The 16,018-nt window shown below is 39.5% G+C and overlaps 1 long non-coding RNA gene across 2 annotated transcripts in view; it reads right to left on the reverse strand.

Annotated features, from left to right (window-relative positions):
• The window catches only part of LOC109493059, a 58,233-nt gene that overhangs the window by 12,228 nt on the left and 29,987 nt on the right, over positions 1-16,018 (reverse strand). For both annotated transcript variants that reach the window (XR_006588329.1, XR_002147084.3), the window contains exon 3: positions 14,938-15,222. This is a non-coding gene — a long non-coding RNA (uncharacterized LOC109493059). The remainder of the gene's footprint in view (positions 1-14,937; positions 15,223-16,018) is intronic.

The following is a 16,018-nucleotide window of genomic DNA, read 5'->3' on the forward strand; positions in this document are numbered from 1 at the left end:
AGAGTAAGAGACCAAATGTCCATTCTACCTGGTCTGCCAGAGCCAGGAAAATAAACCAGTGATGTGGTTATCCCCACATGTGTGTTTCTTTCTTAGAGCCATTTGGCAACTGAAACCTCAAAAGTAATGTCTATTAGTGTATCAGTCATAATGGGTTAATAGTGCTGTGATAACAAACATCCTCCAAAACCTCAGTGTCTGAGAGCAACAAAGTTTCATTTCTTGCTCATACTACATGTCCATCTTGGATGGTCTGAGAGCTCTGCTCCACTACATGTCTGCTTCAGACCCCAGGCTGACACAATAACCATCACCTGGATGTTGACAGCCAGTGACTGACGGCCAATGACTGTGGCATTGGGAGAGAGTGCTCTGGTGAAAGAGTCCTGGAAGAGGCATACAAGTCTTCCTACAACTCATTGGCCAGAATTAGTCACATGACCCTATCCAACCACGAAAGGGCCAGTAAGTTTAATTTTCACATGTGTCTCAAAAGCAGAAAGAAACAGTGTGAACATCACTAAGAATTCCTTCAATCAGCAAAGATGAAAAAATGTCATATTATGAACATAAACTTAACCCCAAAGGCAGGGGGGTTGGAGGAGAATACAATATTATATTTGCTCTCTAAGAGATAGCAATCTTTTGGGATAAACCCGAACATCCAGAAAAGTAGCAGAAGTTAATTAGTAGTGAAGACCATTTACAATCAAAAGGAATATGAAACCTCTAAGTTCTAGAATGCCAGAATAGCACATAGTTTCCCCTTTAATATGTTGCAAACTATAACTGAAAATTTCAAATTATACCCTTCCAATCATGGCTCCACATTCCATTCTTAAATTTATTCAAATTACTCTTGTCTAAAAATCAGTATGTTATTGGATAGTTTTCTCTTCCTTTCTAATATATTAGCAAAATTACTACCATGCAGAGATCTTACACACACACACACACACACACACACACGCACACACACACAAACACACACACACACAAACACACACACATTTATATACCTAAAAATAACTAATGAATAAGCAAAAACAAGGGATATTCTCTGAGAAACAATTTTTTATAGTGGGATAATTTCACCCCAACACAGGTATATGTGCAAAATTAAAGTTTGTACTTCTGCATCACTACTAAGTTTCACCTGTCAGATTTGGGGAACCACTTCAAATAAAACCAAGAATTCTCACTTTGAAAACACTAAAATACAAGAGAAATGTGTAGGGCTGCCTGGGTGGCTCAGCTGGTTGAGCATCTGACTTCAGCTTAGGTCATGATCTAGAGATTTATGAGTTTGAGCCCTGCATCAGTTTCTGTGCTGACAGCTCAGAGCCTGGAGACTGCTTCAGATTTTGTGTCTCCCTCTCTCCCTGCCCCTCCCCTGCTCTCTCTCTCTCTCTCTCTCTCTCTCTCTCTCTCTCTCTCTCTCAAAAATAAACATTAAAATTTGAAAACAATGTGTAAAAATAGTGCATTTTACCCCAACTGCTATTAATATACTATGTTCCTCGAGAAAGTAACATTTGCTGATTAAGTTTCATTATCTGTAAATTGAATGGTAAACTATACTAGATTGTCTATAGGGCCCTTTCCTAAGCTTGTATTTCATTTTAGAGAAAAACTGCTATGATAGTCCAAAGATAAGCAAAGAGGGCATTATGAGCTCAATAGGAACAAAACAAATATGACATAAAATCATAGAGGTCATAAATAATAAACAACCTCTTTACATTTATTACACACACACACACACACACACACACACACACACACACTATTCAGATTCCCTTGCACTTATCCTATCTTTTATTCTAAATTCACTCCTTTAAGGGAGAATATTTATAATCATTAACCACTTTTCCACTTTCAGAAGAAGGAAAGAGAATCAGACCTGAAAGATTATACAACTGCAAAAGTTTTTTGTTTTGTTCTGTTTTTATTTTTATGTATGAACAAGGATGCACTGCTTATTAGAGACATGATCAATGTGAAATACTAAAAACTGCATCATAAATGTGTCCAGCATATTCTGACATTCAGGAATCTCTCTCTCATGAATTAATTCAAAATTTGAAGAATAGGTAAGGAAAATCAAGAGTGAGATTACACACACACATGCACATATGCATATACATATACATATAAAGTTCAGAAAAGGCTTATGAGAGTAACCCACACTGACTGCTAGGATACTCCAAGGAAAATCATGAAATAGACTGTGATCTGCATATCTTGAAACATGGGTTATATGCTATTAGAAGAGGGAGATAGGGAATGAAAGAAGGTCAAAGTCATACTTGCTGAGTGAGCAATACCAATAAACATATTCATTTAAGAATGAATGGAGGGACTTCTTCCAAGAAGGATGGAGTAGCTTGTGGGATTTCCCAAAGAATAAATAGAAAAGCCTTATAAACTCTAAAAGCATATATTTAAAGCTATCAGGAAGTTGCTGATTCAATAATAATTAGACTAATCAAGATTGCAGAGTGAGAACTACAGAGAAATTGGCTGGTGATCTGTAGCCACTCTTTCCCTACTAACACTGGCTGATTCTGGAGACAGGAAAAGAGGAAGAAGAGTCAGGCCAGGCTTCACCTGGTCAGAAGACCACTACAGAGAACTAGATTACTACCCTATTTGGTGATCTCACAGGATTGAAGAGACCATCTTAGAGATTTGAGAAAATTCATACATATCTGACTTCTCCCTCAAGATATTTGCTAAAGTCTTTTTTTTTTAATTTATTTAAGCTTTATTTTTGAAAGAGAGAGAGAGACAGAACATGAGCTGGGGAGGGACAGAGAGAAAGGAAGACACAGAATCCAAAGCAGGATCCAGGCTCCGAGCTGTTATCACAGAGCCCGATGTGGGGCTTGAACTCACAAACTATGAGACCATGACCTGAGCCGAAGTCAGACACATAACCAACTTGAGCCACCCAGGCACCCTGATATTTGCTAAATTCTGAGGTAACACAGGGTGGGAAGTTAGAAGATAATCGGGAGCCTCTGAAAAGCAGAGCAGAACTCTTGGTACTAGGGTAGTTTTTGTCTGTCCTAAAGACAGAAAGATTAGAGTTCGACTGAAAGTTCTTCAAGGATGCACCTCAGGAGAGGAGTGAAACAAGGCAGACTGTGCTTTCTAAAAACTGCAACCCACCCTCAGTTGAAGCCTGTCCCTGATTGGAGTAAAGATGATCAGCTACCACTGACTGAATCAGACTAGCAGAGGAAAGGTTGAATCCTCTCAGAAAGATATCCTATGAAGTTACTAACAATTTTTACACACAATATCAGGCATTCAATAAAAAATTACTAAATATGTGGAGTGCCTGGTGGTTCAGTTGGCTAAGCATCTGATTTCAGCTCAGGTCATGATCTCATGACTGGAGGGTTCAAGGCAGCACTGGGGCTCTGCTATCAGCACAGAGCCTGCGTCAGATCTTCCTCTCTCTGTGTCTCTATCTGCCCTACCCCTGCTTACACTCTCTCTCTCAAAAATACAAACCCATTCCTGCCTCAGTGCCTTTATACATCTTGTTGCCCTTGCTTGGAATGCTCTTATTAAAGATATTCCTGGGACTCACTTCTTCAGGGTCTCTGCTCAAATGTTACCGCAGCAGAGTATCCATCTCTGGCCAACTTATACTCCATTTTCTCCATAATACTCAATACCATGCGATATATATTTATTATTTTTGTTTATCATGTATTTCTCCTAATTAGAATGCAAGCCCTATGAGGACAAAGGCTTTATCTATTTTGTTTATAGCTAGTTCCCCAGGGCCTGTTATGTAATAGATTTTCAATAAGTATTTGTTGAGTGAATTAATAAATGCAATTTTAAAGTTCATTAACATTTTTTAAAAACTATTAAAAATTAATAAACATAAAAACGACAGAATGATATCATTGAGGACAAAACACACAAGAATTTGTGAAAAATTGAGAAACAAACACACAAGAATAAACTGACAGGTGATCTAGCAATGCCTTCAGAAGAATAAAAGAATTGATGTTAAAATGATAAATATGTTTTTTTAAGTAGTCAAAGATATGCATAAAATGGATTAAAAGTAGAAAAAAATTTCAAGAACTTATAGTTTAAAAAAAAAGAATCGGGGCGCCTGGGTGGCGCAGTCGGTTAAGCGTCCGACTTCAGCCAGGTCACGATCTCACGGTCCGTGAGTTCGAGCCCCGCGTCAGGCTCTGGGCTGATGGCTCAGAGCCTGGAGCCTGTTTCCGATTTTGTGTCTCCCTCTCTCTCTGCCCCTCCCCCGTTCATGCTCTGTCTCTCTCTGTCCCAAAAATAAATAAACGTTGAAAAAAAAATTAAAAAAAAAAGAATCAATAGAAATTCCAGAACTTGAAAATAAAGTACCTGAGGATGTCCAGGAGCTGTGATCCTGTGCGGGAGGGCCCTGTTCTCTCCAGGCAGCCTGGGCCCTGCCGGCCTGTGAAGCTGGGCGTCTAGAGCTATAAGGCCTGTCCTTGAGGATGGGGGGATGGTTCACTCTGCCCCAGAGAGGTCTGGCAGGGCAGCAGGGTCCAGCAGGCCTGGGGAAGGTCCTGTCACAAATTTTCATCTGGGTCCTATTCAGTAGCCTCCATATCATTTTGTTGGTAAGCTGTCTGGTTTTGCCCACTCTCAGTGGCTACTCATAATGGTATTGCCAGCTGATTGCCTTTTAGTACAGCTTTATGTTTATTCTTTTTTACCTACTTCCTAATAAATCGCCTTTTGTAATTTCTGCACTGTATTTTCCCTTTAAGTGTAAAACATGGTTCATATGAAATAAAGCTATTTGCCATTAAATTTTCATCAAAAAAATAAATACATAAAAATACCTGAAAATAAGAATCCAAGAGATAAGTTAAAATATCAGTAAGACACAGACTGGAACAGATAGATTCGATATAGATATAGATATGGATAAAGATTAAAATATAGATATTATCAAATTGAAATACAGAAAACAAGAATGGAATATACAGAAAAGTGCAATCAAGCGTGTGAACATAGTAAGAAAAATATAATTGGATACTCAGAAGAAAAAGAGTAAAATGGGCAAAACAATATTTGAAGGAATTTCCACTGTACTTCTATAGCAAACAAATTTTAAAAATTAAATATTTAAAATTATAATGGTATCAAAAATATAAAATACATAATAATAAACCTAACAAAACTTGTGTAAGATATGAACACTGACAACTACATTACTAAGAAATAAAAGAAAAACTGTATAAATCAAAGAATATACCATGATCATGGATTGGGAGAACCAATATTATAGATATTAATTCTCCCAAATTGTCTAGAGATTCACATTACTCCAAAAATAAATCACAACACATGTGTGTTTGTATGTAAATTGACAAGTTTGTTCTAATTCTTTATGGTCATGGAAGGGATAAGAATAACTCTGGTAATCTTGAAGGTGTATAAATCCTCTTCTTGGTCTTCAGCTGCAGAATTTGTACTTCCAGATGGCAAAACATATTATAATATTATCTTGTGAAAGTGCACTTTTGGCAAAAATGTAGTAAAACAGACAAAAAGGAGTAGAACAGAATGGAGAATGTAGAAACTGACCCATATCTTAAAAAATCATCTAATTTATGACAAAGATAGCATTATAGTACCTTAGGAAAGAGACTTTTCAATAAATGATGTTTGTGGACAAAAATATATCATATATAAAATATCAATACCAGATGGACTGTATATCTTAACGTGAACATAAAACCAGTAATTATTTTAGAGGAAATCATAGGGGTATATATTTAATACTTTGAAGTAGGCAAAAATGAAACAAAAGAGCTAAAATCAAAAGAGTACTGATAAATCAGACTTTATTAAATTTAAATTTTCTGCCTATAAAAAGAAACCAATAAGATTTAAAAGGAAAGCCACAGAGTGAGAAGATATTTGTAATACATCAATCTAAAAAAGATTCATGCCCAGCATACATAAAGAATTTCTTTGAATCAATAAGAAAGACAGCAGGAAAATGAGCAAAAGATTTCAAGAGGAACTTCTTAAAATCCAAATGTTGAAATGACAAATTGACATATGAAATGGTGCTCAAGTTTATTAGAAATCTGGGTATTGGAAATTAAAACCAAAATAAGGAGCACCTGGGTGGCTCAGTCAGTTGAGCGTCTGACTCTTGATTTTGGCTCAGGTGTCACCATTGGTGGGTTCAAGCCCCGCATCAGGCTCTGTGCTGACAGCGTAGAGCCTGCTTGGGATTCTGTTTCTCCATCTCTCTCTGCCCCTCCCCTGCTCTCTCTCTCTCTCTCTCTCTCTCTCTCTCAAAATAAATAAATAAACTGAAAAAAATAAATAAATAAAACCAGAGTAAGATTCAACACAGAATGGCTAAAATGAATGATGATGACTGGAACTCTCATACAGACTGAAAGTGAAAGTGTGAATTATTAACAGTCACCTGAACTGCTACAGCTAAACAGGCAAAGTTCAAAAAAGAACATTGATTGGTAAATAAGTCAATTTGCATTTTTAAATGATTCATTTTAACACGAGATATTATTACAACTTTGATGCTTTCACACACAATCACCTAAAAAATCTAAATATTTATAGATGTATGAATCAAGTTTTTCTAATGCCAATTGAGCAAAAAAACAGTATTCATAGTATTTGTGTGTTTATCTCTCATGCTGCACACATCCTTGGGGTTCTGTCTTCCAGCTCAAAACATCAACCACCATTATGATATGTGTTATTGACAGAAAACATTTTCTCAACAGAATTATATGTGCCAGGAATAAATGCTTGCAGTGGAAATATTTTTGCTTTTTAACATTGAGCACAGGATATATTTCATCTGGGGTCCATGTGCATCCCATCAATGTTCCATTCTACAAACAGCTAAAACTATTCTATTCTATGATTGTGTCTCAAATGTCCACACTACTATTAATCATCCAACAAAATTATTATACTTTATAAAGTGTCATGGTAGTTATCTTTGTGAGTTTATCTTTTAAACAGCATTGATGCCTAAATATTGACTTCAAGGTGTTAGTGGAAATCAAAGAAGATCACATCTTAATGCTACTCAGCAGTGTTAACCAATGATCATATAAACACCTGTATGTCCATCTTCTGGGCCTCCCATTGTTCTGCTTCATTGCTCTTCCCTTTTCCTCTTCCTATCCTAACTTCCCACAAAAATTCTACGATCCTCTGTATTATCAAATAATAATAATTAATAATCTACAGAAGCCATTGCTTTATCAGTATTCCAACAGTGTGAATTGGAGCTTCAGTGAACTGATGTCTCTCAATAATAAATAAACATTTATTTAATAATAAATAAACATTTTTTAAAAATCAAAAAAAATCTAGATAGCCTTCAAAGGAATAATATACTCAGTTCTGAGTACTTAATGTAGGTAGGTGATTCTCAGATTGCTTTCCTTTACAAGGACATCCTAAGATCCCAAGTCCATGAGAATGATATATGGGCACTTACACAGGAGATATGGAAGTTGAAGAGTGGAGGGATAAGTTGGAAACACAAACATTGTCTCCTTCAATATTATCTCAGGGACCAAAAAAAAAAAAAAAAAAAAAAAAAACACAGATTGCTCTTCCTTGCTTGTGGCTGCCCCTTGAACATAAGAAGCCTTCCCATGTGGCAGTGGGGTTGACATCAAAACTATAATAAAAAAAAAATACTGAATCCCTTTCTAAGCCAAACACTGACTGTTAGGCCCCAGGAGCTCCGAAAAGATGTGAGAAAGAGAGACTTCTTCTGTCTCCATTGAAGCTGGAGTTTACAGCAGCCAAAGTCATTTTACCCCATATTTGGCAAAGCAATCCAAAAGCTGTATCCAATCCTGCAGCTAGGCTAATCTCAACTTTCAGCACTGTCTGCAAACAGATTTGGGAATTGCCAACTGCCTGATTCCACTGGCCTGGGAAAAGTTCTTTAGCTAAGTGCTGCTCTGTTCTGCACTTCAGTATTGTCTTTGAGCTAGTAGATGAAATAAATAACACCCATTGGACAAGACTGGAGAGGGGGCACATGGGCAGGGAATTCTCTATTAAATGCAAATGCAATAATAATGCAAAAAGCTCTTAACATCTTTTAGTGAGTCAGTCAGCTCTTGGGTTAGCAAGTACACCCAGCACTAAATGACCACCCAAGGTTATTACTGTTGAAAAGGGAGAGAAAGTGTGAAAATCATCTCCAAAGAAGAGCAGGTCTGTATGAAGCCAAGCAGAAGCTTAGCATCTAGTCTTAGTACTCTAGTCTTAGTACTGCAGGTTTTGGGTGAGAAAACAATCAGGGTAGTGGACAACAAAAACAAAAAGTCTGTGAGAGGAAAATTGTGAGAATTCTGAGTACTAGGCTTTTAAGATTGATAGAGATGCTTCCTTGAGGTAAAAGAGAACTCAGGCCCTCCAGACAAGCCCTGCTCTTGGGAAAAGTTGTCCGTATGACAGTTTCAGAAGGTCACCAGCACTAGATCCCATGACTTTCTTCTCATTAGCTCCAGTCTACTTCTGGCCCTAGTGATCTCAGAAATGCCAGTCTTCATTGGAATCAGGGTCTTCTATTGTGTGAAGCAGGGTCTGACCCTGACTGAGTTCCCACTCCTGCTTTTTCTTTGTGGGCTAAAGTTTAGCTTCTTTCCCAGGTTCCACCATTCAGTGTTTTCCACTTTCTACTTTTGTCTTTGCTAGTCCCATCCCCTATAAAGTTCTTGCCTCCATGAGCCCAGATGGGAATGAACTCAAGATCAGCTTTGCTTGCCTCAAAATTTTCACGCCACCATATATTGTACAGGATTATCTAAGGGAGCTGGAGGGCTAGAGGACTGGTCTGGTGGTGGCACCAGAAGCTAGGATAAAAAGAATTCCAGTCTTCAGGTAAATTGAAAGAGCTAAAGAGGAAGACATAGGAACATAGGGACAGAGCTCTCTACCATCCACAGCAACCCTGGGCACCAGCAGAACTCCCCTGGAAGCCCCTCACAATGAACATCTCAGAGCTCATTAGCATTTTAAAGATACCTGGAAGCTTCAATCTCCCAGTTGGAACATGATTTCAAGTGTCAGCTTAAGGGAATCAAGGCATTCCCCTCCTTTTATTTACATGTAAAGCAGAAAGAAGGACAATAGTTACAAGTTGCTGTGCCCCTGGAAGAAGAAGGTGTGATAATCACAGGATAACATTACACCTCCAGAGCACCTCCTAGGCTCATCCAGCTGTTGCCTTCAGCTAGCCAGCTGCTTGGAGGACTGTCACATTTGGGATGAAGGTGGAAGACATTTTTAGGTTTGTTGATAATTGAGTGAAGCAGCAGGTGGGAGATAATTGCACTTAAAGGCAGGGCCAGCACACAGGTTTGGACCTCAGGCTAATCCTTCAGATCCTTTGAACTGAGTGATTTTTTTTCTCTTGCTGGAAGAAGAGGAGAGAGAATTTTCCTATGAGAGCTTCCAAAAGAGAGAGGAGAAAGAAAAACTGTGAGGTTCTCACCAGGTGAGAAGGAGAAGGAACTCTCAGCTGCCCTCTGTTGAGTTTGAATATTCATCCCTCTATGTACATGTAGTGCAGTCATGATGCCCACCAATTATGGGAAGGGTAAATGATGCTATTGCCACAAAACTTCAGGAAAGATCCAGATCCTTGTCTACCCATTGGTCTGCAGCTGGAAAAATATACTTTCTCATCAGCCTGGCCTCAGTACAATTCAAAATCCTCACATAGAGCATTTTCTATAAAACAAATGGAAAAGGCAAAGAATAGAAACAGCTCTGTCAACAAAATAAGGATGGATTTTGCTTACTAACTTAAAGTTCAGTCATAGCTGTGGCTATCCCTACTCTCTTTGCTCATCTACTTCTGTCTGGGAAGGATACTGAAACGTCCCAAGTCCCGCAGACTACCAATCCAAAGCAGAGTTTGGTTAGCACTGACCCCATGAGAATGATGGGACACAGTACCCCCAACCTCTGGTATTACTGACCCAAAATGAGATTTCTCCATAGTCTCCTTTGGCTGTGAGCATGCTGCAATTGAAATCTCCAGTCCCTTGAAAAGGGAAAGTAATGTGTTATCTGCCCTGTAGAAGGTCTCTCTTTGTCTTTGGAGCATCTTAAATTACCTTTTCTTTTTTAATTTTTTTAATGTTTATTTATTTTTGAAAGAGAGAGAGCACATGCGTGCAGGCGGGGGAGGGGCAGAGAGAGAGAGGGAGACACAGAATCCAAAGCAGGCTCCAGGTTCTGAGCTGTCAGCACAGAGCCTGATATGGGGCTCGAACACACAGACCGCAAGATCATGACCTGAGTGGAAGTCAGATGCTTAACAGACTGAGCCACCCAGATGCCCCTTGGATTATCTTTTAAGTTGCCACTTTCACACCCTCTGATAGTCTCTTTGACACCTGCATTTACGATCATTCCTCTAAAGCAATTTTCTCTGTCTGGGTGGCTTGTCCAGACAGAGCACATCCACCTGTCTGTCACTAGGCTTCTTCACCTAGTGTTCCAAGCTTATATTCAGGGTTAGGGTCACTGACAGTTATGTGGGCTCAGCAGCTTTTACAATTATCTCTGAAGGCTGTGTGTCTCAATCCAAGTTCTTTATAAACTGAGGGATGTCTCTAATTTCATATTGTTACAAAGTAATAGCTCTACTCAGCCTACCTTTCTCTAGCACTGACTAAGAGATGGTTCTCAGATGCAGACACTCTTACTTACAGGAAGAGCTCTCTTTAGGATATTTGGAAATTGTCCCTTCCCCAATGGTCTCTGTGCTTTGAAGGCCCATGAGGCTTGTGCATGTTGGGAGGGTTAGTGGAGGGGAGTGATATGAGGTTGTATTAATCGGGGTTTAGTGAAGGAAATAGTATCATCACAATTGTCATGGAATAAGGAATTTCCAAAAAAGGATTAGACCCTATGTGATTGAGGGAGTCACTGGAAAAGTAAAGGTTTAGAGTGGAAGGGTCAGAGAGGTCCTTAACTAGCATGGTATGCCTGAATGAATTGGAGCTTACAGGAACATCTGGAGGTTAGGAGTGTCTAGATGCTGGAGTCCAGCTGTGAAGAAGGCTGTAGATGTATGCAGAAGGCATTTGGCTCTGTGTAAGTGCTACCTCTGTGAGTTTGCAGGAAAGGGTAAGATGGCAGACCATGGATGCTATTGGTCAGCAAGTCCACCAGTTGAGATCAAGAATAAATTGAAACCCACGTGCACCTCTGTGTCTATCTTTCATCACTTCTCACTGACAACCTTCATTTTCTGTTTCATATCCACCTCCCAAATCTCATGCAACTTCACTTTTGAACCCAACCCAGAAAACCTTAGACATTCCCCGAGATTCTGGGAAATCTAGTTTCTAGTGTAACAAAATTGGCAATAGAAATCCAGTATACTTGTATCTACTCTGTAGTCCCTCTCCACTGTCCCATCACCACCATCACTGAGGCAGGAAGTGGGTTTCCCCCAGACATCCACAGCTCTCCCAGATTTAAACACAACCACCTCCCTTTAGTGATTGACATTTGTTTAAACCTGATTTCACCTAGGTTCAACAAACATTAAGGAACACAGAATGTGTGGATACATAGTATAGTTTTCCTTGAGAGTTTCATTCTCTTGGCACAGTCTGGTTGCAGATGTCTGTGGGATATGCCCATAGGATATCCTATGGAATATGTCTATGGGATATGTCTATGGAATATGTCTGCCAACATATCTTCATCTGGCCTGATTCCCATCCTCTCACTTGCACTTACATTTCCTGAAATTTTTCTCCTGAATACTCCTAGTAAACCAAAGAGAGGATCTATAGAGGGCTCTTTGCTGGTTCTAAGTTTTAAACTGAGAGACAGAATTAAATAATAGCTGTCCCTGCCAACAATTGCAAATGCCAAGGCCAGAATTCAGGAGCAAGTTATAAGACCAAATAAACTGGACCTTCTTGCTACAAAGTCCCAGTAGCTTTCATCCCTTCTCACTGTGACTTGCCCTAAAATGCAATTCTTCCCCATGGGTGCCCTCACTCTTTATTTATATCAGAACTATATCTCACTTTCCTTTTTATTTCCCAGTCTTTCCCAGTCCCTTTCCTTTTCTTCCACCTCCTAATTTTTTTTTCTTCTCCATTTCCAAAATCCACAGCCCTTGAAAAATCCCTTGTGAAATATGAATACAGTGTTTCTTAGTGTGATTGGTGGATCCCCTGTTTTGAAATCCCCATGATTTTATTAACAAATTCTGGGACCCTGTTTCAAATCCACTAAACCAGGACCAGGTGATGGATGGATCCACGAATCTGGATCTCTAACATACATTCTAAATAATTCTTACATAAACCCAGTTTTTAAAAATACTGCACTAAAGGCTTTAAGAAAACAAATTAATATTATTAATGGTTGGTTCCTGATACTTTATCCTTAGGCCATGAAAGTAGTTTACCCGTCTTTTATTTAAATATCTCCTAATTGCATTATTCAATATGTTGTGCTTCTGTTGAAAATAGGCTTGAGCATCTAAGAGGACTAGCATAAGACCACAGTCATTTGGAAATGGGTGTTACTGGAAAGGGGTCGTTAGGAGATAGAGCTGGGTGAAGGGGTTGGGGTAGAGGTCTCACACTAATAGTATTCATTGGGAAAAGGCCAGGACTTCATTCTCTTGCTGTTTCCCCCATAAGACATTTTCTGCAACTTTAGAGATGATAATAATGCTCTGTTCTTTTTCTAATTGTCCAGGCTTCCTGAATATCTTAGTTTGCTCAGGCTGCTGTAACCAAATACCACACACACAGGAGGGTGGAGAGAGGTTTAAACAACAGAAATTCATTCTTCAAAGTCCTGGAGGCTGCAAGTCCCAGATCTGGATCTGGAAGGGTTCTGCTTCTAATGAAGCTTCTCTTCCTGGCTTTTATACAGCAATCTTCACATGGCCTTTCCTCTGAGTGCACAAAGAGGGATGGAGCTCCATTGTCTCTTCTTTTTTTTTATTTTTTTAATGTTTATTTATTTTTAAGAATCAGAGACAGACTGAAAGCAGGGGAGGGGCCGGGGAGGGGCAAGGGAGGGGCTGAGAGAGAGGGAGACACAGAATCTGAAGCAGGCTCCAGGCTCCGAGCTGTCAGCACAGAGCCCAACATGGGGTTTGAACTCACAAGCTATGAGATCATGACCTGATCCAAAGTCAGATGCTTAACCGACTGCGCCACCCTGCTGCCTCTCCAGTGTCTCTTCTTAATAAGAACAATAATTCTATGGATCAGGGCCCCACCTTTATGACCTCATTTAACCTTTATTACTTCTGTTAAAGCCTTTTCTCCAAATGCAGTCACATTGAAGGTTAGAGCTTCAACATATGAATTTGGGAGAGATCCAAACATTCAGTCCATAATACTGAGCTTAATGCTGGAGCTCCAGAACAGGTGGATGGCTTTCAGATGCAAAAGAATCACAAGTTATCTGCAGAGGACTTTGGGCATAAGACAATGGGTTCTTCTGAATGACAGACTCAGAGCCTCCTTGTAAGAATTCTTATTAACATGATGCATATATCACTGCATCCATCAAGACCTCCATCTTATCACAGAATGCTTCTCTCAGGCCTCACCCCAGCTTATCATACTTGCAGGCCATTCTGTTTGGAGTTAACGGTGGCTCTCTCTTCTTTGTCCTTGGCCTTGCCCTCTCTCCTAAGGCGGCAAAAATATCTATTGCAGGGTTTCTCAACCTTGGCAGTATTAACATTCATGGATGGACAATTCTTTGTTGTGAGTGGCTATCCTACATATTGCAGAATATTTAGCAGGCTCTCTGACCTTTACTCACTGGATGCAGATAGGACCCATTCCAGTTGTGAGAACAAAAAATGTCTGTACACGTTGTCAAATGCTGCTCTGGGGATGAAACTGCCCATGGTTATGAACTATTTAACCTAAACATCAGCTTCTTCATTATACTTGCATTTCTAGGGACTCAAGTACTCATTCAACTTAAATCTTGAGCTTTAGATAGCCTGATTTCTGTTCTGTTTTTTATCATCATTAAGACTCTAGGAAAAGTATAATATTGTGACAGTCTTCTTCTAATGCCACAAAGTGTGACCTGAGAACCTCTGAGGCATCAGAAAGAATGTGCTCAGAGAATTTATGACTAGGGACACAGCAATGCTATGAACTTAGAGAAATGATTTGCCCTTGAATATTTTCATTTATAGAATGAGGAGGATCTGATTAGGGCTCGTTAAGTTCCCTTGCAGCACTAATATTCTATGAAATGTTCCAATTTCTGTGTAAAGCATCAACAGACATTAAAAACAATTATACTTCTGACCCACAGTCTGGATAATTTAACCAAATCTAAGAGTCAAATTTCTAGGATGCAAGAGCAATAAAAGTTATAGCCCCTGATCTTTTAAGTAGCTCAGTATGTTGGTCAGAAAGTTCTTGAGTATTACAGATGGTGAAGTTCAGTAGTTTACAAAGAGATGAACACATCAGGGAAGACTTCACAGAGGAGATGAGAATTAAGCTGAGTCTCAGAAAACTATTAGGAAAAGGAGAAAATGAAAAGAATACTTTGAGTTGCTTGCACTAGATCACAACTCTGTGCATTAGAATCACCTGGGAAGTTTCTTCACTTCCCTCCCCTCCCCCTTGCTCAGGCATCACCAAAAATCCATTAAATCCAATATCTAGAGATGAGGCCTGGGCATTGGCATTTTTTTCAAAGTTCCCTAGGTGATTCTAACCTGCAGGCGGTGTTGAGAATAACCACTAAGCTAGGCAAAGCAAGATGAGTAAGGCTTTCATTATTTTAATATGTTATAATAACACTTAGCACCTGCGAGGTCTTTTCATGCTCTTGGCATTTAACTTGAAACGTATATTAATTACTTACCAAAAGAAAATCCCAAAAGGCCTCTCCTTGGCCCTGACATTAAGCAGGAGCATGAACACCTGGGGGCTCTATGGGTGCCTCTGTTGGCAAATGCTCACACCTGTTCTTCCTCGCCCACCCACACAGTGGTAAGAATGAAAGCTCCTCCAGTGCACTCCTCCAGCAGCCCGCACATGCACGTGTTGCAGGTGCTTATCAAGGTGTAGGGCAATGTATCTGTTCCTCTTCATTTTCCCCCAACAGATGGTGCAGTAGTATGCACAGTGCCCAGTGCATTTTGAATAGCTGGAAGAACAAATGAATAAATGAAAGAAAGTCAGCCAAGGATACCAACCCAGTTTCAATATCTCTTGCATTCTGGAGAATTCATTCTCATCAATTCTCTGACGTCCTGGACTCTAGATCTGACCTGGATAGCCAGATGATACCGTCTTGGCCTCTATTGTCTTTACTGTTCACATTGAGCTTCACCTCTCTCCTCTGTTAGCCCATGGAGTGTGGAGAGAATCCTCAACTTTCCCAGTTTCCTCTGGAAGCAACTCTTACCTGCCAGACGTTGACCAGACTGCCAAGTTAGACTCAAGGCATGGTCTCTATACCTAGCAGAGCCTCTAAGGTGCCACCAATGCCTCAGAAATAACTGATTTTGAGCATCTATATAGAATGAACTGACAGTATACTTATTTCATGGACAAGGTACTTAAATTTCCACTTTGAAACCATTTGCCCCAATATATTGAGGGCTGCTATGGCAAATATGAAAACCAAAGTATTCATAGCAGTTGTACAACTGCTTCATGTACTCATGCAGGTTTTTCTTCTGGACTATTCCACAGCCTTCTTCGTGGAAAAATTATCCCTTGTCTTTCTCATATCATCTGAATCATTGAACCTAATCTTGTATTTTCTTTTGGTCATATTATCTTTGTCTCCCCCGAAAATTATAAGCTTCTTGAATATGGACACCCTATCTTTTGCTTCTCATACATCCAGCATAGCAACTGGAATGTAAACTCCATGAGACAAGGGGCTGGCTGTTTTATTCACTGCATGGTCTTCTTAGGCTTCTTTTAGCACATAA

The sequence above is a fragment of the Felis catus genome, chromosome D3 (assembly GCF_018350175.1).
Source record: "Felis catus isolate Fca126 chromosome D3, F.catus_Fca126_mat1.0, whole genome shotgun sequence".
In the NCBI taxonomy this organism is placed as follows: Eukaryota; Metazoa; Chordata; class Mammalia; order Carnivora; family Felidae; genus Felis; species Felis catus.